Consider the following 7,139-nt stretch of genomic DNA (forward strand, 5'->3'; position numbering starts at 1 on the left):
TAAACAAAGTCTTAAATAAAGTTACAGGGAGTAATTGTAATTAAAACACCAAAAAAAAAGGTTTTAATAAAAAAAATACTTACATCAAGTTAAAATTTTATAAGGATTAATTTTAAAATATCAAATTGATTGTAAATCAAGTGCAAATAGGTTTTTTAAACAAACCGAAGGGTTTATAAAGGCTTGTAAACGCTTTCAAACGCCTACGACCATACCACACTGAGCACACCCCATCTCGTCCGATCTGGGAAGTTAAGCAGTGTCGGGCGTGGTTAGTACTTAGATGGGTGACCGCTTGGGAATACCACGTGCCGTAGGCTTTTGCTTTTTGAATTCATCTTTTTTGTACTATTTTTCTTTCTGACCTATTTATACTTATTACTCGTTTATTTACATTTCTTTAACGCTTAAAAGAAAAGTAAATTCTAGTTATTAGCAAATAAAAACGTAAGCCAATCAGATAACGTTATTTGCTGTTTAAACCAATTAGAGCGCTAAAAAAGTGGTTTGACCAGTTTGAGATATCGAAAAAATAATGGCACCATCTTGTAGAGTACAATTTTCTGAGTTAAAATTAATACAATTAGTCTTTTATACTAAAACTTAAAAGTTTTTTTGTCCAAAAACAAATAAAAGCGTGGCTACTTGAAAAATCAAACGAAAATAAATTTTGCACTTTTGTATTGTGAGTCATAATAAGTTATTTACTGTTACCAACAGATACTAGCAAAAGCTTTTTAAAGTTTTGTATTAACTTAATGTATTTGTAATTACTTTTACTTAATAGAAACTATTGAATTACGTTTACTTAGTTTACTTTTGTATGTGTATTAAATATATAGCAATTTTGCTTGAACTTAAATAAAGATTATTAAACTATTAAAAGAAAACTATCAAAGTTTACTAACTCAAAAGCTAAATCTTAGTTATATTGTTATAAACATTTATGTTGTAATTTACTAATAACTAAATGAGTTTATTTCAAACAAAAAGAATTAAATAATGTTATGTTATGTCAAGCCTACTATATGAGGTATATAGGTATATAAGGTATACAAGCTTATGTTTGAAAGTTATAATAATTAAAATAAAAATAAATATTTAGTTGGTAAAATTTGTATTTAATATGCTTTGAAATTAGAGTTAGTATAGATGTTTTTTTTTAAATATAATAAATATAAGTATTTAGTTACTAATAATAAACTAAAATACCAATTTTGTAGTTATTACAAAAAAAAAAACTTATCTTACTTAAAGTTCACTGTAATTGAAACATTATACAAAAGCTTTATAATTATAAGCTTTGAATAATTCTATTTGAATAAATAATAGATTCATAACTATATTCATGTTTGCATATTTAAATTATAAAAAGTTAGTGTTTTGTGTATTGACTTTATGATTATTTTATTTTAGTAACTGTTAGTTTTATACTTTAATAAAAGAAATATGGTTAACAAGTAAGTTAAAAATGAAAGAAGCATAAAAAAACACACTAATTAACTGCTTATTCAATAGTTTGATTATTTAATTATTTTTCTGTTATATAGTTTAATCGTATTGTATAAAAAATACAGAGGTTTAAAGTAAGTTTGAATAAAAATAAAACAAAACATATAATATAAGCATTAGTTAAAATACATAGTTTTTTTTTCTAAAAAAATTTAATTCTTTAATAATAAGTAGTAATTTAAATAAAAAATAATACAAGTAAAGTTATACAATATATATACTATAGTTTGTCAAACTAGGCAAACACTACTAGGCAAAAAACAAACTAGGCAAAAAACCTACAAAGTAGGCCACCACTACAATCCTATGTTCCAACTGGAAATTCAATGAGATCGTTACTGTACTTGTGATGAACGTTGATAATCCCCAAGATTGTAAGTCGAAGGCCTTACCCAACCTAACCAGCGCACTGGTTTTCTTACAACTGAATTAATCAACATTTATTATTGAATATAATCATTATTGATAGATAGAGGAATGTTGACAATCAACAACAGATTGTAGGTCAAAGGCATTACTCGACCCAAGTACCCACAACCTAGATTGAACAACATTTATTAGATAGATTTGTTTAATGATAGATAGAGGAATATTGTCAATCCACAACAGATTGTAAGTCAAAGGCATTACTCGACCCAAGTACCCACAACCTAGATTGAACAACATTTGTTAGATAGATTAGTTAGATAGATAAATAGTACAGTATAATCTCAAAGAATTTGAAGCCCGAACATTGAACGATAGTGGTGTTTCGTGACGACTAGCGGGATTCGATCTTACAACCTTCTGCTTATGAGTCAGCTGATAAGACCACTGACCCACCGCGCCACGACAAAGATAAAGAAATATTTTGCTATATAAATAGGTTGATTTTTATAATTTTGTTATACAGTGTCAATTACAGTGAACTTCAAGTAAGATATACAACAGTATATATATTTCCGAGTCTGACTTTGAGTACTTTTTATATATTATTAACAAGATTTTTTAGGAGTAATATCTGTTTAGTTCTTTAATATATCTTTAAAATAATAATATTTTTTAAGGTGTTTAAAACTTTTAGAAGCTGTATGTAATGTCTTTTAGTTTAATAGTTCTTTTAAATTAGTAAAAAAAATAAACATGGTTGAGTTATCAAATTAAACAAAATAGAACGTCAAGTATTTAATTACTAAAATTAATTTAATTAAAAAAAAATCTCAGGTAATCTAAAATGTCAGGAATTATTTAAAAATAAATATAAATTTAAAACTTATTATATTGAAAAGATTGATGAATAATACTCTTGAATGTATGCAATGTTTGTATTTGTAATGCAATAACATAAATGGATAGATCAATGACAAATTGTAAACATATTGTATTATTTTATTTTACGATTTTATTTTATTTATTTAATAATTCAATAAACTTTACTTCTACTTTTCCTGGTCTTAGGTAATTTATAGATAACAATTATTTAAACAAACACTTTTGTACAGTTACAATACAGTTTTAGTACAGTTTGGGAGTAACTGTTGATTAAAAAAACAAAAAAAAAGTTAATTCAGGTTAAAATTTTATAAGGAATAATTTTAAAATATCAAATTGATTGTAAATCAAGTGCAAATAGGTTTTTTAAATAAACCGAAGGGTTTATAAAGGCTTGTAAACGCCTTCAAACGCCTACGACCATACCACACTGAGTACACCCCATCTCGTCCGATCTGGGAAGTTAAGCAGTGTCGGGCGTGGTTAGTACTTAGATGGGTGACCGCTTGGGAATACCACGTGCCGTAGGCCTTTGCTTTTTGAATTCATCTTTTTTGTACTATTTTTCTTTCTGACCTATTTATACTTATTACTCGTTTATTTACATTTCTTTAACGCTTAAAAGAAAAGAAAATTCTAGTTATTAGCAAACAAAAACCTTAGCCAATCAGATAACGTTATTTGCTGTTTGCTTATTTGCTGTTTAAACCAATTAGAGCGCTAAAAAAGTGGTTTGACCAGTTTGAGATATCGAAAAAATAATGGCACCATCTTGTAGAGTACAATTTTCTGAGTTAAAATTAATACAACTAGTCTTTTATACTAAAACTTTAAAGTCTTTTTGTCCAAAAACAAATAAAAGCGTGGCTACTTGAAAAATCAAACGAAAATAAATTTTGCACTTTTGTATTGTGAGTCATAATAAGTTATTTACTGTTACCAACAGATACTAGCAAAAGCTTTTTAAAGTTTTGTATTAACTTAATGTATTTGTACTTAGTTTAAATTAATAGAGTTTATTTGGTTTACTTTATTATGTGTATTGAATGTGCTAGTATCTAAAAATAAATACAACTAAAACAAAACAAACAAGGAGAGTACTTGAATAGAACCAACACAATTTACAGACCAGTTGTGTACTAAATTTAAAGAAATTCTGAATAGTGAATATGCAATTATTATTATAAGTTCAAAGTTCACTTTAATTTAAATTAATGTATTTTGTAAATTGGTTTTATTTAATACGATAGTAGTGAATTACTTTATTTAATTTACTTTAGTATGTGTTGTATAACTTTATTTAAACCAGAAGCAAAACGGGATTATACTTTCAATAAACTACACAATTTACAGACCAGTTGTGTACTAAATAAAAAGCTATTGTGAATGGTGAATATGCAATTATTATTATAAGTTTATAAGTTCACAGTTTACAAAAGCTTTAGAATTTAGTTACTATTTTGTTCATATTTGCATATCTAATTTATGAAAAGTTAGTGTTATGTGTATTGGCTTTTTAATTTCTTTATTTGTAGAACTGTTAGTTTTATATTCTAAAGAAACATTTTTAAATAAATATGTTTAACAAGTAACTTAAAAATGGAAGAAATATATTGTATATATTGAACTATTTATATTTATTCTAGCTATTTGCTTAGTGTATTTATTAATGTGATTATTTTATTTTGTTGTTTGTCTTATAGTTTAATCGTATTGTGTTGAAATATATATATAACAAATACAGAGGTTTAAAGTAAGTTTAAATGAAAATAAAATAAGACATATAGTTGAAATATAAGTTTAAAAAAATAGTTTTTTTTTTTTTTTTTTTCTTTGTTTGTTTGATTGTTTGTTTATTATATAATCGCGACGTGTCATTTTATTACTTTTAAGCATACTAAATATAATAATAGGTATAGTTATAGGAAAAATTCAATTAGTTTCTAATGTAATAAAAAAGTTTATTTCCACAAATAAATAAATACCTGAAAAATCAAATGAAAAATAAATTTCGCACTCCTGTATTGTGAGTCATAATAGGTTATTTACTGTTACCAACAGATACTAGCGAAGGCTTTTTAAAGTTCTATGTTAATTCAATGTATTTGTACTTAGTTTTATTAAAATGACAGTATTGATGGTTACGTTTATTAAGTATGTTTATTTAACGTTATGTAACTCAAGTAAAACCAGAAGCAAATAAGGAGACTACTTTCAATAAACTACACAATTTACATACCAATTGTATACTAAACTTAAAGCTATTCTATTTTATTCTTGATAGTTATTTTAAAGTTATTAAATTATACAAATGTATTTTGTAAAGTAGTTTTATAAAGTTACTATAGTTTATTTAACTTACTATAGTATGTGTTATATAATTTTAATTAAACCAGAAGCAAAAAGGGAGACTACTTTAAATAAACTACACCATTTATTGTTATATATAACTCTAATAAAACCAGAAGCAAAAAGGGAGACTACTTTAAATGAACTACACAAATTAAAAATATATTATTATTTATAAATCAATCGTGTTGTGTTTCAAAATACATTTTTCAAATAATGTTTTACAAGTATTTATCAGTTATTTAGTTTTCTTTTTATAGTTTAGCCGTATTGTTTTATTTATTTGTTATTATTTTTATTTAATTGTTTGCTTATTATATTTATCGCCATGTGCTTAAAAAATAAAACAACTATAAAGGTTAAAAAAGTAAGTTTAAATAAAAATAAAATGAAACATACAAAATAAGCTTATGATTTTTTATTATTATTATTATTATTATTATTATTTTTATTTTATTGTTTGTTTATTATATCTATCGCCATGTGCTTAAAAAATAAAACAACTATAAAGGTTAAAAAAGTAAGTTTAAATAAAAATAAAATGAAACATACAAAATAAGCTTATGATTTTTTATTATTATTATTATTATTATTATTATTTTTATTTCATTGTTTGTTTATTATATCTATCGCGATGTGCTTAAAAAATAAAACAACTATAAAGGTTTAAAAAGTAAGTTTAAATAAAGATAAAATGAAACATATAAAATAAGCTTATGTTTGATTTTTTTATTTTACTTTTATTAAATTGTTTGCTTATTATATTTATCGCGATGTGCTTAAAAGAATAGAACAAATACAAAGGTTTAAATTGTAAGTTTTAAATAAAATAAAATGAAACATACAAAATAAGCTTATGATTTTTTATTATTATTATTATTATTATTATTATTATTTTTATTTCATTGTTTGTTTATTATATCTATCGCGATGTGCTTAAAAAATAAAACAACTATAAAGGTTTAAAAAGTAAGTTTAAATAAAGATAAAATGTAACATATAAAATAAGCTTATGTTTGATTTTTTTATTTTATTTTCATTTAATTGTTTGTTTATTATATTTATCGCAATCTGCTTAAAAAAATAAAACGAGTATTAAGGTTTGAAAAGTAAGTTTAAATAAAAATAAAATAAAAATATAAAATAAGCTTATGTTTTTTTTTTTTTTTTTTTTATTATTATTATTTTTATTCAATTTTTTGTTTATTATATTTATCGCAATGTGCTTAAAACGATAAAACAAATATAAAGATTTAAAAAGTACGCTTAAATAAAAAATAATACAAATAAAGTTTATTTATAATAAATATATATATATTTAAAACATTAAAAAAAGTAGTTTATACATATTTTTTTTTATTTATTTCTTTTAAACATATTAAATAAAGTATAAAAAAGTATTAAAACATTTAAACGTAGCATAAATAAGCTTAAAACATTAAAATAATCGAAAAGAAACAAAGAAATTGAAAAAAATCGGAAAAAATCGGCAAAAAAAGTTCAACAGCAACATTTGAGCATCATACACGTATGCATTACTTTACACTAGTGAGAGAGACGTGTTTGTGCGTTCGGTCGACTTGACGAGAAAGCGGGCTTAAAGCATTACTGTTTAGCACCCGAGGCGCGGCTATTGCAGCGGCGGCGAACGTGCTATGTAAACGCATTGGAGCAGCGTATGAAAAACTACAAGCGTCCAGCGGCGGTAGGCTTATAGCTTTGCGAAGTCGTCGAGACGAGTAGCCGACGCAGGCAGGCACGGCTCGAGGCGGGTAACTGCAGCAGACAGATGGCGTGTTGCTGCTGACGAGTTAACCGGCAGAAGGCAAACGGTTGGTCGGGAGAAAGAACAGTCAGTTGTATAGCTGCATGCTGCAGTCGACGCGGGCTGGCGCTTTAAACAGCAAAAGGCCGGCGCCGACTTTCAGTAACGTTCGCAAGGCTTTTAAGCCGAGTGATAGAAAAGGTCTGTATTTATACAGTAAAAACGCTCAGTCGAGCAACGGGTTTAAACGCCCTCGGATAGT

At 25.4% G+C, this 7,139-nt stretch overlaps 2 non-coding genes across 2 annotated transcripts; both read left to right on the forward strand.

The window, feature by feature from the left end:
• Positions 1-201: 201 nt before the first annotated feature.
• LOC145847522 (5S ribosomal RNA) lies at positions 202-320 on the forward strand. Its single transcript, XR_014371349.1, has one exon. It is a non-coding gene; the product is annotated as a 5S ribosomal RNA (ribosomal RNA).
• A 2,855-nt stretch (positions 321-3,175) lies between these two features.
• Positions 3,176-3,294, forward strand: LOC145847517 (5S ribosomal RNA). Its single transcript, XR_014371344.1, has one exon. It is a non-coding gene; the product is annotated as a 5S ribosomal RNA (ribosomal RNA).
• The last annotated feature ends 3,845 nt before the right edge of the window (positions 3,295-7,139 follow it).

This window comes from Thalia democratica, unplaced genomic scaffold (genome assembly GCF_965202585.1).
Source record: "Thalia democratica unplaced genomic scaffold, ktThaDemo2.hap1.1 HAP1_SCAFFOLD_968, whole genome shotgun sequence".
Classification (NCBI taxonomy): domain Eukaryota; kingdom Metazoa; phylum Chordata; class Thaliacea; order Salpida; family Salpidae; genus Thalia; species Thalia democratica.